This window comes from Balaenoptera borealis (assembly GCF_965194805.1).
Source record: "Balaenoptera borealis genome assembly, chromosome: 2".
NCBI lineage: Eukaryota > Metazoa > Chordata > Mammalia > Artiodactyla > Balaenopteridae > Balaenoptera > Balaenoptera borealis.
Window position 1 is genome coordinate 88435214 of NC_138867.1, and position 19134 is coordinate 88454347.

Consider the following 19134-nt stretch of genomic DNA (forward strand, 5'->3'; position numbering starts at 1 on the left):
AGTTAACACAGAAAAAAATTTTTGCTGTCTGAAATATGGTATAGGATGTAAAGAAAAAGCAAAGTGTGTAGACAGAGAAGGATGAGGACAGAGAACTATTTTATAAAGGGTGGTAAGAAAAGTCCTCTCAGACATGCTGATATTTGAGCAGAGACATAATGAAGTGAGGATAGCAGACCGAGGAAGTCGAGGGTAGGAGAAATCAGAGGGAGAACCACAAGCACAAATTCCTTGATTCAGGAACAATCTTGGAGAGTTATCTTTAATTTATATACTTAAATATTAACATGGGAACATAAATCTCTCTCTCTCTTTTTTTAACCTTCTAGGCTGGAGGTTTATTAAACTTGCAGCACCATTTTCACAAAATTAGCATATGAGGAGTTGTCACTCAAAAGGGAAAAAAATAGCATGAATCTGATAGCCACTGGAATTATAGAGGAAGTAATTCACTAAGCAAAATAGGGATGCTTAATTTTATACAAAGATCAAGTGAAACAAAATATATTTTGAAGCACTGTAATATTTAGAAGTATTAATTTCCAATTAAATTATTTCCAATGGAAGTGCATAAAAGAAGAAAGTAAAAAGAAATAACTTTCATCTTTATTAGGAATGTTTACTAAGATGCTTAAAAATTTCATGTGTTTGAATCCACTAATTCTCATTCTAGGATCCTAGACTAAAAGTATAATGGATAAAACAATAAATGCTTTATGGCAGGCACGTTTTTCATGGTAAAAAAAAAATTAATAACCTTTATGACCAATATAAGTTAAACAGGTCAGTAAATTATGGCGCAGCCATGTTTGCAATTATTCTGCAACCATTAAGTATGGCATTTTCCAATCCTCTAATTACCCTTAATTAAAAACACATAGTCCTAGTTTTAAGTAACAAAAATGTGTTACAAATAGTCTGTAATATATGATTTCTGCCTTTTCATTAAAAAGTCTGGCTAATCCAAAATGCATATAATACACAAAATATTTATAACCAAAATATGGAAAGAGCTTTTACAACTTAAACAATCAATATAATAAAACAAATGAACAAAGGTATAAAGAAATAATTTCAAAAAGGAACTACAAATGAAAATAACAGTAATAGTACTTTAGATGTGTAAAAATTGAACATGTTTACAGACAATGTAACAGGCATAAAGTAAAATATTAATATTATGTGACTCCACAAAAATTTTATTCTTGCTTTGTTAATATTTTAATTCTGAAACAAATTAACATTTTTATATCACCATCTCCAGTGTTAGCACAGTAGTCCAAGATATCATTATCTCCTGCCTTAATTACTACACAAGTCTACTACAATTCTATTTCCACACTTGGCCATAATAGTCAATTCTCAACACGGCAGTAAAAGTGATTGTGTTTCAAAGGATAAATCAAATCATAACACTCCCTTGGTTTTTATAGTCCAACTGCGCCCCCTGCTCTTCAACAATGTACAGTAGAATCAATACAATATGGTCCTTGTTTATCTCTCTAATTTTGTTCCTATCCCTCTCTCCACCATTCACTGTGCATCAGCTACACTGGCCTTCTTTTCCATCCCTTATCTCAAAGCCTTTAAACTATTTCCCTCTGAGTACAATATTCCCCTGAATATCCATATGTTTGCCTCCTTCACAAAGGCAAGAAAATGTCTACATATCTAATGTTTCATATCACTGAATACCCAATCTCTAGAATAAAACATAATATAAAGAATACAATTTAAAACTCTTTTGATAAATAAAATATATTAATGAATTTTGGTATCTTTATAAGTGAGAAACAGCAATTTGTTGTTTGAATGTGTGACTTTATATTCATTAAAACATTTATTTTCATTTTATTTGGGAGGTGTTCATATTCTTTGCATATTTCCATCAGGCTTTGTCATTTTCTTATTGATTTTTATGAATTATTTAGTAGGATTTGTTATAGACTAGTGTAGAAATGTTCGTTTCCTTATTAAATGTCCTTTCATGTGTGGAATATTTTTTGAAGAGGGAAAAATATATCAAGATTCATTGAAAACAGAAAAAATTCATGAGATTGGGGATGGGAAAATTACAATTTCGATTTTTGAAAAGGAAAAGTGTTTATTTTTTGAAAATCTGAGTGTTTTACATCATTCTCAGGCAAAAATTCAGAACTGATAGTTAAAAGAGTGATCTCTAAGCAGCTTGAAAAGAAAACAGTGATCATTACCATTGGTTGACTAAGAAAAAGGCTCATTGAACTAAATTCATTTTCTTTTTTTGATAGGCTTACTAACTGGAAAATAAGAAAAATGCAATAGACAAAACAATTCAGGATTTTGTTAAGATACATAAAAGTTTCTCATGACATTATTATAAATAAAATGCAGACATATGAGTTAGCAATTACACAATTAGGTGAACTCATAACAGATTGAAAAACTATACCCAGAGGTTTCTAATTAATGGATCACACTGATCTAGAGGAATATTTTCTTACATTTCTTACATCCTGGGCCTTAAGATAATACCTTATCCAGTAACTGAAATGAGAAGAATCTTCAATTCATATTGATCAAATTTCTGAAAGATATGAAGCTGGGACAGAATCTACGAAAAAAAAAAACGAGTCACATAAGTGTCAAAAAAAAATCCAAATATGATCTTAAGTGTATATGAATAGAAACAATAGCTACAGTGAAAGGTGTGCTAGTTCTGATCTCTTCTGATCAGATCTCCTGAAGAACTGTGTTCAGTTCTGGGCAGTAAAATTTTTAAAATTATGAAAAACAAATAAATACAACTTATAATAAAAATAACAATAACAAATTAGATAAGAAAAGAAGATCAAGTTGCTATAGGGAAATAAAAATCATATCATATAGGGGAGGCCTCTGGGCTGAAGGAGGGAAGATTGAAGAAAGACATCTCAGTTGTTTCACATGTTTGAAAGGCTTTTTAATGAAAAGAGATAAGAACCATTTCAAATTCTAAAAAAATGAAGAAGCAGAGTAAATGGGTTTAAATGAGAGAAATTTCTGTTGTATATAAAGATTGTTTTAAAGTTTGTAATTCCATGCAGATGGAAAGAGTACCATTTGGGAAGTTTTCAAAGCAGAGACTATAAGATCAAGATAGCAGAAATGTTATTCTGGAATCCAGGCATGTTTAGTTGTTGGACTATCCACCTGTTTAAAATTCACTACCAGAATGAGCTGTACAAGTCAATCAAATGGGTCTTTTAAAATATACAACTATTACGTAAATTATGGATTAAAAATTGAACATTATTAAAGAACATTTTTTGCAATGAAGCTTGGGTTGTTTTCAATTGAATTTAAGAAAATGTAAATATTTGTTTTCATTGTGTATTTTGAGTTGGAATCATTGGGCCAAGCAGTCTACTGTTATGAACAGATTTACATCAAGTTTTCTGTTTTGGATAAAAAAGTAGGGAGAAGGTTCATGAAGTGAGGCCAAAAGAATGAGAAAGAGATTATAATTTGTGTCTTCCCCCAAACATCCAACTCAGCCACAGAAATTGTTTGTACTCCACTATGGAGATAGGCAGAAGTTAAAGAAAATGTTTTTATGAAAGGTATTTTTTTTAATTGAGGTAAAATTTGCATACAATAAATATATGGTTCTGTGAGTTTTGACAAATGCATACAATTGAGTATCCACATCTACAATCAAGGTATAGTTCCATACCTCCAAACCACCAAAAGGTCTTTTGTGCCCCTTTGTACTCAGCCCTCTCCTTACCCTAAGCCACTGGCCAATATTGCTCTGTTCTCTGTACAAATAGTTTTGCCTTTTCTAGAATGTCATATAAATGAATCATACAGGATGTAGTCTCTTGAGTCTAGTTTTTTCATGAAGGTCACTTAAATGACTGAAAGAAAAGTAGTGCCTGGCTTCTTGGAGTTACGCTGAGATACCACGGTCAGGACAAACACAGCAGAATGATGAATGACAAGTTGATTCAATCAATCAACAGTGAAGGCATGGGTGGGGGAAACAACAATACTTTGATGTGTAAAATCAGTACTGAACAAATGTGAAACACTCCCTAAGGAGTCTCAACAATACCTAGAGAGACTTTTCAGGGGGATGAAATCCTGCAGTTGTGCAGGTAGAAGATAACAGCTCAGTGGAATTTCCATATTTATGCTAATGTGACCACGTTTATATCTATTGGTTGATTACCCTTCTGAACTTTAGGCTACAAAAGCATACCAAAATTGGTTAAAATAAATAAACACAAAACTCACAAACTAAATACTTTATCAACTGCAATGTTGAACATAATGCTGACAATCTGAGAAAGATATAAATATGCATTTGTTCCAAAACTCAAAACGAAGGAGTTCAGAGAAAGAAAGCAGGAACTATATGTGGCTATGGACCAGATAGAAATAGATTAGTGGAAGGAAGTTGTTAAGTAAATGGTTCTATTCTAAGAAGTTGCCATTCGACTTCTTTTTTAACCATGGTCATTGGTCAGGTTCATTCTAGTAGATTTTAAGACACTAGATAAATTCAAGGATAAGCTGAGATCATATAGTTATTCACAGTGATGTAAATAGAAATAGTTTACTCAGAAAACAGTTTAGTCAAACTTCTAAAATGCTCAGAGGGTTTTTTGTTTAAATATGCGCAATAGCAACATTTTTTTTTCCCTTAAAGAGACACCCTTCAGAATTGAGGGGTTTTGTTTGTTTGTTTGTTTTTGACAGTGACACAGTTGGTTAACAGCTCAGTTTCACTCAGTCATAAGTTCTTACATATAATAGGTACTCAATACATATTTGTTGGATGAATGATACAAGCAATTATTTTTAGTGTGAAAAGACACTGAATCTGTGAAATGACTCAGATTTTCCACCAAAGGTCTTGGCCTTACTCTAGAAAATAATTTCTTAGGCTAGATATTAAGATATTTTGCCCCCAAATATAGATTTAGTCAGAAGCATCCTGTCATTTTTTGTGGAGCACTGTGATTCTGCACATCCCTTTTGAGGGCAAGAAAGGAGTATGTAGACGCTAGAAGGGAGAAGATGGAAGTGTCTTCTGCCTTAGGCCTTTTCGGGAGTAAAATAGATCATTCATTCAGTCAGCATATCTGTTTCCCATGTTCCTTCCTCTCAGTCTATATTATAACACATGTAGATTCACTTGCTACAGAACATGTTTAGACACAAACTCACTCAACATTTTCTCATTGCTGCTCCAACTCTCTCCAGGGCTCTAGAATAACTTCAAAATACACTGTCTTATTGTGGCAAGGAACCTTCCTTCTGTACAAAAAGTTACCAGTTCAACAGTAGGGAGGTGTTGCTCAGGGAAATTGGCTCTTACTTGCTCCTGTGTTTGGATCTGACACTATTCTTCTGTCTTGTCACAAGGATTGAACAGTGGTATACTGATTTCGGTGGTATACATATGCCAGGTAATTCATAGCCCTGTCTCTGCAAAGCTGTATGTTAACTGACTTAAGCTGTGCTGTTGTTCAACCAAAAAGATTTTTTAACAAACTTGGGCAACCTTCAGTGGTTAGAGAAGGTTTTGTTTCCTATCCCAACAACAAAGAGATATACTATAATGAAAACAATTATTTGACAGGTTCTTGCTAAAGGGAAACATTTATTACAAAAGGTGCACAAAAACAGTCCCACACATTTTCTCTAGTTTTGAAAAGTTTTCCTCTCACCCTTAGGTACTATCTCAGGGAACTTAAATGATATACTACAAGCAATAACACTCCCAAAGCAGGCATAGTGTCTTTGTGGTCAGGAAAGGGAGAAGGGTACTACTCTTACTAGCAGAGGGACTGAGATTTCAAAAGCTGAAGTCAGAGAATTGGATTTCTATCCAAGAGCAGAGAAGACTACAATATTCTTAACCACTCTAATACCCATTTGTACTAAATGCTTAACATGATGAAGACATTAAAAACCTAAAATTAACATCATACTTAATGGGGAAAGTCAAAATGCTGTCCCCCCAAAATTAGGAACAAGGCAAGATGCTGATTCTCAACACTCTTATTCGATATAATACTGAAGATGTAGCCACTGAAATAAAGTAAGAAAAAGACATACAGATTGGACAGGAACAAATAAAACTACCTCTATAATTACAGATGACATGATTGTAGAATACCACAAGGAATCTACAAAAAGCCTCCTAGAATTAGAACTAGGAAGATCACAGGATATAAAATTAACATGCAAAAAAATAAAAAAGAAACATTTCTATATACTAACAATGAACATGGAGAAAACAGCAATTAATAGCATAACACCATTTACAATTACTTCAAACATAATGAAAGACTTAGGTACACATTTAACAAAATATGTACAGAATATGTATATTAAAATTATAAAATGCAGATGAAAGAAATCAAAGAAAACCTAAGTAAATGGGAAGACATAACAAGTTAATGGATTGCAAGACTGTGAAAATAATAATTTTCCCCAAAAGGATCTACAGGTTTAACTGGACCTTTACAAAAACTCCAACAAAGATTTTTGTAGACAAAGAGAGTTCTAAAATTTATATGGAAAGTTAGTCTCTAGAATAGCTCTAATTATATTGGAATAAGAATAAAATGGGAGAAATCACTTTACTTGTTATTTAAAACCTACTATACAGCTACAGTAATCAAGACATTGTGCTTCTGTCAGAGGAATAAACAGATAGATTCACATAACAGAACAGAAAACTGAGAAATAGGACAACAGAAATATGTTCAACTTATTTTGTAGGAAGGTAAAAAGGCAGTTCAATAAAGGAAAGATCACCTTTTCAACAAATGGTGCTGGAGAAATGGGTATCCATAAATGAAAAAATGGACCTTGACTTAAAACTCAACAACTTATTAAAAAACAACTCAAAATGGATCATGAACTTAAATGTTTAAAAAAAAGAAAGAAAAGAAAGAAAGAAACAAAACCTTTAGAGAAAAAAAGAATCTTCAGGTTTTTCAGCAAAACATTTTTAGACAACAAAAACAGCACAATCCATAAAAGAAAAAATTGACAAATTGGATCTAATCAAAATTAAAATCTTTTGCTCTGCAGAAGCTCATAAGAACATGAAAAGAAATGCTACTGATTGGAAGAAAATATTTGCATCCACATATCTGACAAAGTCTAGTATGTAGAAAATATATAAAATGCTCAAAATTCAGTGCTTAAGAAAAAACAATAAAAAATGGGCAAAAGACATGTGTATATATCTATATACATATTTCACCAAAGAGGATATACAGATGGCAAATAAGCACATGAAAAGACGTTTAACATTATTAACCGTCAGGAAAATGCAAATTAAATCTATTATGAGCTATCACTACACACATCAGAATGGATAAAATAAATATTGACAAAAATAAATGTCATTGAGGATGCAGAGAAACAGGATAAGATAAAATTGTATAAAACTTAAATACACACACACAAATGAGTTCAAGGAAACCTAAAGAAACATGGATAAAATGGGTGGATTGTATCAGTGTTAATATGTTAGTTTTGATACTATGCTATACTATAATTTTGAAAAATATCATTGGGGCAAAACCGAGTAGAGAGTACACAGGATCTCTTTGCTTTATTCCTTACAACTAATGTAATGTACAAATATATCAATAAAAATGCCAATTAAATAAAACTAAATTGCAAGGGAGACAATGAAACAATCCCCATGTGAAGACTCGAAGTTAGAGGGAGATTACTGTCCATTCTGTAGTCTTCTATGGATCAAAACTCTGTAAGGATATTGTGGATTTTAAAAGAACAATGTATAAAAGGTAGGAACAAAGGAGTTTTATAACTTTAACACAATGAAATATTTCCTTAATCTTTTACAAAGGAGAACTGAGATATTAGGATGTGGCACTTATAAATTCCATCTTTCCCTTTTCAATGTCTTCTCCTTTTACTGAAATGTTTTTCTTTTAAGTTTGCCAATCCAGTATCCCTACTCCCCAAAACATAGAGGAGAGTTTTTTCCATTCAACCCTCCTCCCAATCCTCAATCTATTCCATGTCTATCCCTTGCAAACTTAAGTGTCACAAACTTCACCTTCGAAGGTGGGGTATGAGGCCTTCCAAATTCTAGTACAGGAAGAGTTTTGTAAAATTTTGCTTTAATTTACCCATAAACAAGTACATGCAAAAGTGAGGATTAACCTCTTTTAGACACAAGCACTATATTTTCATAAGGAAATATGGCTTATCACCTGTAAGCATTGCTATGACCTTGCCCTTTCTGTATAATAACCCTTAAGAATAGTTTAGTCCTCTCTGAGAACCTCTCTACTAGTTGATGGCTCTTTCTGCTTTCTAGGACAAATGGTGATTAGACTAGATTAGATAAAATTAGATTAGATTAGATTAGATCCCATGACATATAATCTTCACCCCCACAATAAATCAACTCACCACAGAGAGAAGCAGAATGTCCACTTATCTCCTTTTTCCCCAGATTACCACATTTCCCATCATCTTTCTCTCCCTCAAACCTCATGAATCAAGTTCTCTACAAAACAGTTCTCCTATTCTCCCTGGTAATGCCACACCTCATAATTTTGCCTTCCTTCTCCTTCAGCATAATAAAGTCTTTATTCATTACAGCTGGTCTCCACTAGATATCACTCCTTCAAATGTAAATACCTGATAAATCTAAACTTTTATCCCCCAAAGTGGGCTTATTAATGAGAAAATAGGATTCAAGGGAGAAAAGCTTGAAGGCTGGAACCTTGTACTGTTTCAGACAGGAACACTCAGCAAAGCAAAGAAAAGCAGTAGTAGAATACTTGAGGTCAGTAGTGCTTTAGTTAGATATTTCTCTTGGTCACCTTTAGAGCTAAGAACCTATCTTGAGATTCAGTCAAACTACAGAATTTTCAGTATCAGAGAATGAATAAGTTGGCAGCTTAAAATTATTTAAACTTTAAATGATAAATGCACTAAAACTATGAATTTACTATATGGATGCCTCCATTCTTTAACTTTGTTTCCAAAATAAAGGTGTGTTATTTTTGAAACATAATTGTCATCTAGAATTATCAAATTATCACATTAATGTTATAATAATAATATACTAATTTGATAAGGCTAAATGTCAAGTATTTTTGCAAGTTTCATGAGAAGTTTTAATTTTTTGTAATCACATAGGATATTTGAGAGCTTAAAAAGAATTTTAAATTTGATTTGCAAAACTTTTGCCTTAGGTAATTACTATATCAATTCCATTGTTACAATCTAATGAATATTGTAGTTGAATCCAACCAATTTAAAAAAAAAGAAAATGTCTCTAGGCATTTTTTATTTCAAATCTAGTGAGATAATGAAACATACTAGGAATTATCACAACTATGCATACTGGAGGCAAACTATTTTTTCACATAAGTAATTTAAAGAGAGGTTTACTTTAGGTAAGCCTCAGTATATCGGAGTAAAGAAGAAACAACATGGAAATACTTGTAGCAAAGCATAATAAATATTACCTGAGGCAGTTTTACTGCTAATTCTATTTTTTCAAAGAAAAAAAAGTCATTTAGAATGATTATCTTATCTAGAGTTTGTCAAGATAACTAGTTTTCAAAGCACCCCTAAGTATTATATCCTCCTAGCCATCCATAAATATTGTAGACATCAAATGGAGTAATCAAACAATTTTGTAGAATAACCAATACCTTCAATTTGGAAGAGTCACTCAATTGACATGGAAGTCCTTCCATAATATCTCTATCAAGATGTCATGTAAACTGGGTTTGAATACCTTGAATAAAGAGGAATACTGTATCCCAGGACAGATTATTACATTTCAGACCAGATGTGACATTAATAATTCATATCTCACTATAACGTTCAGATCACACAATGTACTCACAGAGTGAGTAAAATCTGTGTCCCTCTAACTCATCAGATACTAGTTCTGCCTCATGGGGTCCACTTTTAAAAAGCATAATTTCTCTTCCACATAACACAGTGTATTTGAGAAAACCTGTTATTTCTCACCTGACTCTTCTAGTTATTAGGTTAAATATCAATTGTTCCTTAAAATGTGTGGCATATGATATGATTCCAGTGCCTTTGACCATCGTGGAGACACTCCTCTGTGCAGATTTCATTCAGCCTCTAATCCATTTAAATTATGATATCCAAAAATGAAAGCAATATTGCAGATAGGAATACAGGGTGGCCCAGTGTTATTGCACTGGATATTTCTTAAAATGCAATCTAAGAGTGGTCATTGTTTATTTACGGATATCAGACTCAAATTTATGTCAAATCTTTTCATTAATTTTTTGACACTCCATGTCCACTTTATCAACAAATCCTATCATCTTTTCCTTCAAATAAATCCAGGATACACAACAATTTCCCACTATGGTTTAATGATGAGGAATTGAACCTCTCATTTTGGTTCAAGTCACCATCACCTGTCACCTAGACCAGCGGTCCCCAACCTTTTTGGCACCAGGGACTGGCTTCATGGAAGACAATTTTTCCACGGATGGGGGAGGGGATGGTTCAGGTGGTAATGCGGTGGATGGGGGTATTTTTCAGGCGGTAATGCAAGCGATGGTTCGGGCGGTAATGCGAGCGATGGGGAACTGCAGAAGAAGGTTCGGTCACTCACCCGCCGCTCACCTCCTTCTGTGAGGCCAGGTTCCTAACAGGCCCGGGGGTTGGGTACCCCTGACCTAGACCATTTGCAACAATCTCCTAATTGGTCTGTTTCAAATCTTATCCCCTATAGTCTATTCTCCATATGCTGGTATAGTGTTAAAGCAGGCCCTAGAAAAAGTCAGATCATGTCTCATCTTTACTCAAAACTTTCTAATGGCTTCTCTTCCCACTGAGAGTGTGAATTTGGATTGTCCATTTCCACTAAAATAATAAGCTCCAGGAAGGTGGGGGTTTTTGTCTGTTTGTTCACTGCTGTATCACCAGTCCTTTGAATAGTGGTAGGTACTTAATTCTTAAGAAAGAACAATTAATTGTGACTAAGATAATAAAATTATTTTCATAATTTCTGCTGTACCTAAGCCATAGCTCTTTCAACTGCTGTATTAGATTTAATTGATGGACATTGTTGAGTTTCATCTTGCATGTAGAATTGTACCTTAAAAAGACTAAGACAATCAATTTATAAAGTATTTGGACTAATTTATATAATAAGCCAATTGGATAACATTCAAAACCCAATATATTTTCATGTATTGTAACGAAACTCAATTATGAAATACAATGGAAGGATATTCTCATTCATAATAGTAATGGAAAATATAATTAGCCTAGCAAGAAACTTTAAAAGAAATATAAAAACTTGTATCAAGAGAACTACAACATTGTACTTATGCACAAAAATGACTTTCATAAATGGAAAAATATGACATGTTCTGTTATAAATACTGTAAAGCTGTCAGTTTCTCCAATTAATTCATAAATCAAATGAAACAAACCATTATACACCAATAAGATGCTTAAGATAATGTGAAGAAATCTATTAACTTTATTTTGGGAGATTATCCTTTAGAATATTAACTTAAGGCAAGTTTTAAAACATAGAAAATTTAATGAATTAAGCCAATTAAGAGAAGTCTAGGCCTACCAGACAGCAGTGGACATTTATTGTTTAACCAGTTGAAACATAATTAAAATTTTAAATCATCGTTTTAGAGTTAACCATCTTTTTAGACTCTCATTATCCTCTGGTTCATAATTTTTCAACCAATAAATAAATATCCTTCCCATTTGCACATAATCAGTGTAATTCATGACCAAATGTCTCAAAGTGTTTTATTTTAATACTTTAATCATCATACATACAGTGCAAGTCATTGGCAAAATGTTGATTATGACAATCTTTGATAAGGCTCTATTACCAATTTCCCTTGAAATTGGTACTTATTTAGCTTGTTTCTGAATATTTCTGAGAATAAAGTTTAAAACATGGTTTTCCCTCTAGATATTTCTATCATATTTCCTATACTGCTGTAAAGTACTCTTCATGTAGTGAGAATGCATATGTATACACAAATAATTTAGTTATTATATCACCTATTTGCTATTTCCCCATATTTCCATAAATATTTTATAAAAAGTATCTCAATCTTATGACAGTATTGAAACATTATTTCCTTACCATATTATCAATCTAATAATACAGAAATTGTACATGATATTGATGCAGTTAGTCAAAAATTGTTTATTTTTGCCTGTTCACATGGATCCTAGTTATCACTAATTCATTTTTCTTACTACGCTAAAGCATCCTTTTAACAATATCTTCTAAACTCTTCTCGTACATTGACTTCAAGCTCGCCAGTCACTTTGTTTTCTGATTATTTGATTTGATTTATTGCCTATCTTCTGGAACCTCTCTCAATTTCCATGTCTTTCTAGAGTCCTGAGACTGCTTCACTAATCTTAATTTAAGTAGACTCACAGTGCCCTGGGCTATAACTGCAAAGTTTATTTGATTAAGCTTTGTTTTGATATTTTTCTTGGCTTTCATATTACTCTTTCATGACTTCCTGTTATGTGCTTTATTTCAAGTTTATGTTAATGGTCATACCAACTTGACATATTTCACCAGAATTAACAACCCTATAGAAATTTCATGTAAAATTACCTAGAGAATTTTTGTAACAATATTTCTATTTAAAGATGTCTTCAGAGGAATTAATCAGTTTACCAGAGAAGGAATTAATTGAGCATGTGGGATTCATTTATTTGATTCACCTCATCAAAGGATTTTGCCAGGGCTTTATTTTTGCCAAAGAGGACACTCTGGTGTTACCTGTGTGATGACCATGAGAATAAAGTTTAAAACTTGGTTTTATCCTTTGTATATTCCTACCACATCTCCTGTATCACATTACAATATCCTACAGGTAGTAAGCTTACATACACACAACATGGCAATGGTCCATACTGCACCTTTGATTCTTCAGTAATAGTACCCAGCCCAAAATTTAATTAAGGCATTATAGGATCTAATAACAAAAGGGAGAAGTAGATCTAGTAGAAAGAGAGATTAGTAAAAGTTTAATAAACAAATGTGATATTGTGCTTAAACAAATTAGCAAAAGATTTTTGTTCTTTTCATTCTTTCCTTTCTGTTTTATTTTTAATGAGAATTTTAATGCAGTAATATGCACCACATAATGAACATTGCTTCTGTGAGAGTTAATGTTGCATTTGTGTGTGTGTTTGTGTGCATGTGTGAAAATTTAACATTATGCCTAAAGGGATAAGAAAATGCTCTTTATTTAAGGAAGTAATCAGAAATATATATTTATGTATAATAATGGCCATCATTCACTTTTTTATTGAAGTATAGTTAATTTTAAAAATTATATTAGTTTCATGTACACAACATAGTGACTCAACATTTTTATAGATTATACTCCATATAATAGTTTAGATAGTTATGACAAAATAATAATGGCGATATTTCCCTGAGCTGTACAATATATCCCTGTTGCTTATTTATTTTTTAAATAGTAGTTTGTATCTCTTAATCCCCTACCCCTATCTTGCCCTTTCCCCCTTCCCTCTGCCCACTGGTGACCATTATTTTGTTCTCTATATCTGTGAGACTGATTCTGCTTTGTTATATTCATTCATTTGTTATATTTTTTAGATTCCACATAGAGAGTATTTGTCTTTGTCTGACTTATTTCACTAAGCTTAATACCCTTTAGGTCCTTCTAGGTTGTTGAAAATAGGAGATTTCATTCTTTTTATGGCTGAATAATATTCCATTGTATACATATACCACTTCTTCTTTAAACCTTCATCTGTTGATGAACACAGGTTGCTTCCATGTCTCGGCTATTGTAAATAATGCTGCTATGAACACTGGGGTGCATGTATCTTTTCAAACTATGCTTTTGTTTTCTTCAGATATATACCTAGGAGTGGAATTGCTGGATCATGGGAGTCTATTTTTAGTTTTTGAGGAACCTCCATACTCTTTTCCATAAATTGGCTGCACCAATTTACATTCCAAACAACAGTGTACTGGAGTTACCTTTTCTCCATATCCTCCACCATTTGTTATTTGTAGACTTTTTAATGATAGCATTTCTGACAGGTGTGAGGTAATATCTCATTATGGTTTTGATTTGCATTTTATATGATAAATAGCAATGTTAAGCATCTTTTCATGTGCCTGTTGGCCATCTGTATTTCTTCTTTGGAAAAATGTCTATTCAGGTCTTCTGCCCATTTCTTAGTCTGGTTTTATGCTTTTTTGATATTGAGTTGTATGAGCTGTTTATATATTTTTGTTATTAACCTCTTATTGGTTATATCACTTGCAAATATTTTCTCTCATTCAGTAGACTGTCTTTTCATTTTGTCAATGGTTTCCTTTGCTATGCAAAAGCTTTTAAGTTTAATTAGCTCTCATTTGTTTATTTTTGCATTTATTTATATTTCCTTAGGAGGCAGATCTAAAAAAATATTGCTGTGATTTATGTAAAAGAGTGTTCTACCCATGTTCTCTTACAGGAATTTTATGGGTTTGTGTCTTATATTTAGGTCTTTAATCTATTTTGCATTTATTTTTGTATATGGTGTGAGAAAATGTCCTAATTTCATTCCTTTTCAGGTAGCTGTCCAGTTTTCCCAGAACCACTTACTGAAGATACTGTCTTTTCCCCACTGTATATTCTTGCCTCCATTTTCATAGATTAATTGACCATAAGTACATGAGTTTATTTCTGGGATCTCTATTCCATACCATTAATCTTTGTGTCTGTTTTTGTGCCAATACCATGTTGTTTTGAATACTGTAGCTTTGTAGTATAGTCTGAAGTCAGGGAGTGTGATACCTCCAGCTTTGTTCTTTCTTTCTCAAGATTGCTTTGGCAATTAGGGGTCTTTTGTGGTTCCATATAAACTTTAGGATTATTTGCTCTAGTTCTGTGAAAAAGGTCATATGTATTTTGATAGGGATTACATTGAATATGTAGATTGCTTTGTGTAGTATGGATATTTTAACAATATTAATCTTCCAATCCATGAACATGCACTATTTTTCTATTTATTTATGTCATCACAATTTCCTTATCAATGTTTTATAGTTTTCAAAGTATAGATCTTTCACCACCTTAGTTAAGTTTATTCCTAGGTATTTTATTATTTTTTCAGCCAATTCTAAACAGGATTGTTTACTTGCTTTCTCTTTCTGGTAGTTCAGTTTAGTGTATAGACAAGAAACAGATTTCTATAAATCTTGTATCCTGCAACTTTATTGAATTCATTTGTTAAAATAGATTTCTTTCCATGTCATCTGCAAATAGTGACAGTTTTACGTCTTCCCTTCCAATCTGAATGTGTTTTATTTCTTTTTCTTGTTCCATTGCTGTGGCTAAGATTTCCAGTACAATGGTAAATAGAAGTGGCAGGCGTGGGCATACTTGCCTTATTCCTGATTTTACAGGAAAAGCTTTCAGCTTTTCACCATTTACAATGTTAGCTCTGGGTTTGTAATAAATAACCTTATTGTGTTCAGATATTTTCCCTCTATGCCCACTTTTTTTTTTTTTTTTTTTTTTTTTATTTTATTTTTTTTAATGTCTGAAACATTTATATTAACATATTTCCATACATATTTCCATACAAATACAAATATAAGATTTTTAGAAATTTCATGTAATGTCTGAAACATTTATATTAACATATTTCCATACAAATAACCCAATGAAAGTTTAGTATTAGTTGTTTTGTTTGTTTTTTTATACTGCAGGTTCTTATTAGGCATCAGTTTTATACACATCAGTGTATACATGTCAATCCCAATCGCCCAATTCAGCACACCACCATCCCCACCCCACCGCAGTTTTCCCCCCTTGGTGTCCATATGTCCATTCTCTACATCTGTGTCTCAACTTCTGCCCTGCAAACTGGCTCATCTGTACCATTTTTCTAGGTTCCGCATACATGCATTAATATACGATATTTGTTTTTCTCTTTCTGACTTACTTCACTCTGTATGACAGTCTCTAGATCCATCCACGTCTCAACAAATGACTCAATTTCGTTCCTTTTTATGGCTGAGTAATATTCCATTGTATATATGTACCACATCTTCTTTATCCATTCGTCTGTTGATGGGCATTTAGGTTGCTTCCATGACCTGGCTATTGTAAATAGTGCTGCAATGAACATTCGGGTGCATGTGTTTTTTTGAATTACGGTTTTCTCTGGGTATATGCCCAGTAGTGGGATTGCTGGGTCATATGGTAATTCTATTTTTAGTTTTTTAAGGAACCTCCATATTGTTCTCCATAGTGGCTGTATCAATTTACATTCCCACCAACAGTGCAAGAGGGTTCCCTTTTCACCACACCCTCTCCAGCATTTGTTGTTTGTAGATTTTCTGATGATGCCCATTCTAACAGGAGTGAGGTGATACCTCATTGTAGTTTTGATTTGCATTTCTCTAATAATTAGTGATGTTGAGCATCTTTTCATGTGCTTCGTGGCCATCTGTATGTCTTCTTTGGAGAAATGTCTATTTAGGTCTTCTGCCCATTTTTGGATTGGGGTGTTTGTTTCTTTGATATTGAGCTGAATGAGCTGTTTATATATTTTGGAGATTAATCCTTTGTCCGTTGATTCATTTGCAAATATTTTCTCCCATTCTGAGGGTTGTCTTTTCGTCTTGTTTATGGTTTCCTTTGCTGTGGAAAAGCTTTGAAGTTTCATTAGGTCCCACTTGTTTATTTTTGTTTTTATTTCCATTACTCTAGGAGGTGGATCAAAAAAGATCTTGCTGTGATTTATGTCAAAGAGTGTTCTTCCTATGTTTTCCTCTAAGAGTTTTATAGTGTCCAGTCTTATATTTAGGTCTCTAATCCATTTTGAGTTTATTTTTGTGTATGGTGTTAGGGAGTATTCTAATTTCATTCTTTTACATGTAGCTGTCCAGTTTTCCCAGCACCACTTATTGAAGAGACTGTCTTTTCTCCATTGTATATCTTTGCCTCCTTTGTCATAGATTAGTTGACCATAGGTGCGTGGGTTAATCTCTGGGCTTTCTATCTTGTTCCATTGATCTATGTTTCTGTTTTTGTGCCAGTACCATATTGTCTTGATTACTGTAGCTTTGTAGTATAGTCTGAAGTCAGGGAGTCTGATTCCTCCAGCTCCATTTTTTTGCCTCAAGACTGCTTTGCCTATTCGGGGTCTTTTGTGTCTCCATACAAATTTTAAGATGATTTGTTCTAGCTCCGTAAAAAATGCCATTGGTAATTTGATAGGGATTGCATTGAATCTGTAGATTGCTTTGGGTAGTATACTCATTTTCACAATGTTGATTCTTCCAATCCAAGAACATGGTATATCTCTCCATCTGTTGGTATCTTCTTTAATTTCTTTCATCAGTGTCTTATAGTTTTCTGCATACAGGTCTTTTGTCTCCCTAGGTAGGTTTATTCCTAGGTATTTTATTCTTTTTGTTGCAATGGTAAATGGGAGTGTTTCCATAATTTCTCTTTCAGATTTTTCATCATTAGTGTATAGGAATGCAAGAGATTTCTGTGCATTAATTTTGTATCCTGCAACTTTACCATATTCATTAATTAGCTCTAGCAGTTTTCTGGTGGCAGTTTTAGGATTCTCTATGTATAGTATCATGTCATCCGCAAACAGTGACAGTTTTACTTCTTCTTTTCCAATTTGTATTCCTTTTATTTCTTTTTCTTCTCTGATTGCCGTGGCTAGGACTTCCAAAACTATGTTGAATAATAGTGGTGAGAGTGGACATCCTTGTCTCGTTCCTGATCTTAGAGGAAATGCTTTCAGTTTTTCACCATTGAGAATGATGTTTGCTGTGGGTTTGTCGTATATGGCCTTTATTATGTTGAGGTAGGTTCCCTGTATGCCCACTTTCTGGAGAGTTTTTATCAGAAATGGGTGTTGAATTTTGTCAAAAGCTTTTTCTGCATCTATTGAGATGATCATATGGTTTTTATTCTTCAATTTGTTAATATGGTGTATCACATTGATTGATTTGCGTATATTGAAGAATCCTTGCATCCCTGGGATAAATCCCACTTGATCGTGGTGTATGATCCTTTTAATGTGTTGTTGGATTCTGTTTGCTAGTATTTTGTTGAGGATTTTTGCATCTATATTCATCAGTGATATTGGTCTGTAATTTTCTTTTTTTGTAGTGTCTTTGTCTGGTTTTGGTATCAGGGTGATGGTGGCCTCATAGAATGAGTTTGGGAGTGTTCCTTCCTCTGCAATTTTTTGGAAGAGTTTGAGAAGGATGGGTGTTAGCTCTTCTCTAAATGTTTGATAGAATTCACCTGTGAAGCCATCTGGTCCTGGACTTTTGTTTGTTGGAAGATTTTTAATCACAGTTTCAATTTCATTACTTGTGATTGGTCTGTTCATATTTTCTATTTCTTCCTGGTTCAGTCTTGGAAGGTTATACCTTTCTAAGAATTTGTCCATTTCTTCCAGGTTGTCCATTTTATTGGCATAAAGTTGCTTGTAGTAGTCTCTTAGGATGCTTTGTATTTCTGCAGTGTCTGTTGTAACTTCTCCTTTTTCATTTCTGATTTTATTGATTTGAGTCCTCTCCCTCTTTTTCTTGATGAGTCTGGCTACTGGCTTATCAATTTTGTTTATCTTCTCAAAGAACCAACTTTTAGTTTTATTGATCTTTGCTATTGTTTTCTTTGTTTCTATTTCATTTATTTCTGCTCTGATCTTTATGATTTCTTTCCTTCTGCTAACTTTGGGTTTTGTTTGTTCTTCTTTCTCTAGTTTCTTTAAGTGTAAGGTTAAATTGTTTACTTGAGCTTTTTCTTGTTTCTTTAGGTAGGCTTGTATAGCTATAAACTTCCCTCTTAGAACTGCTTTTGCTGCATCCCATAGGTTTTGGGTCGTCGTGTTTTCATTGTCATTTGTCTCTAGGTATTTTTTGATTTCCTCTTTGATTTCTTCAGTGATCTCTTGGTTATTTAGTAACGTATTGTTTAGCCTCCATGTGTTTGTCCTTTTTACGTTTTTTTCCCTGTAATTCATTTCTAATCTCATAGCGTTGTGGTCAGAAAAGATGCTTGATATGATTTCAATTTTCTTAAATTTACTGAGGCTTGATTT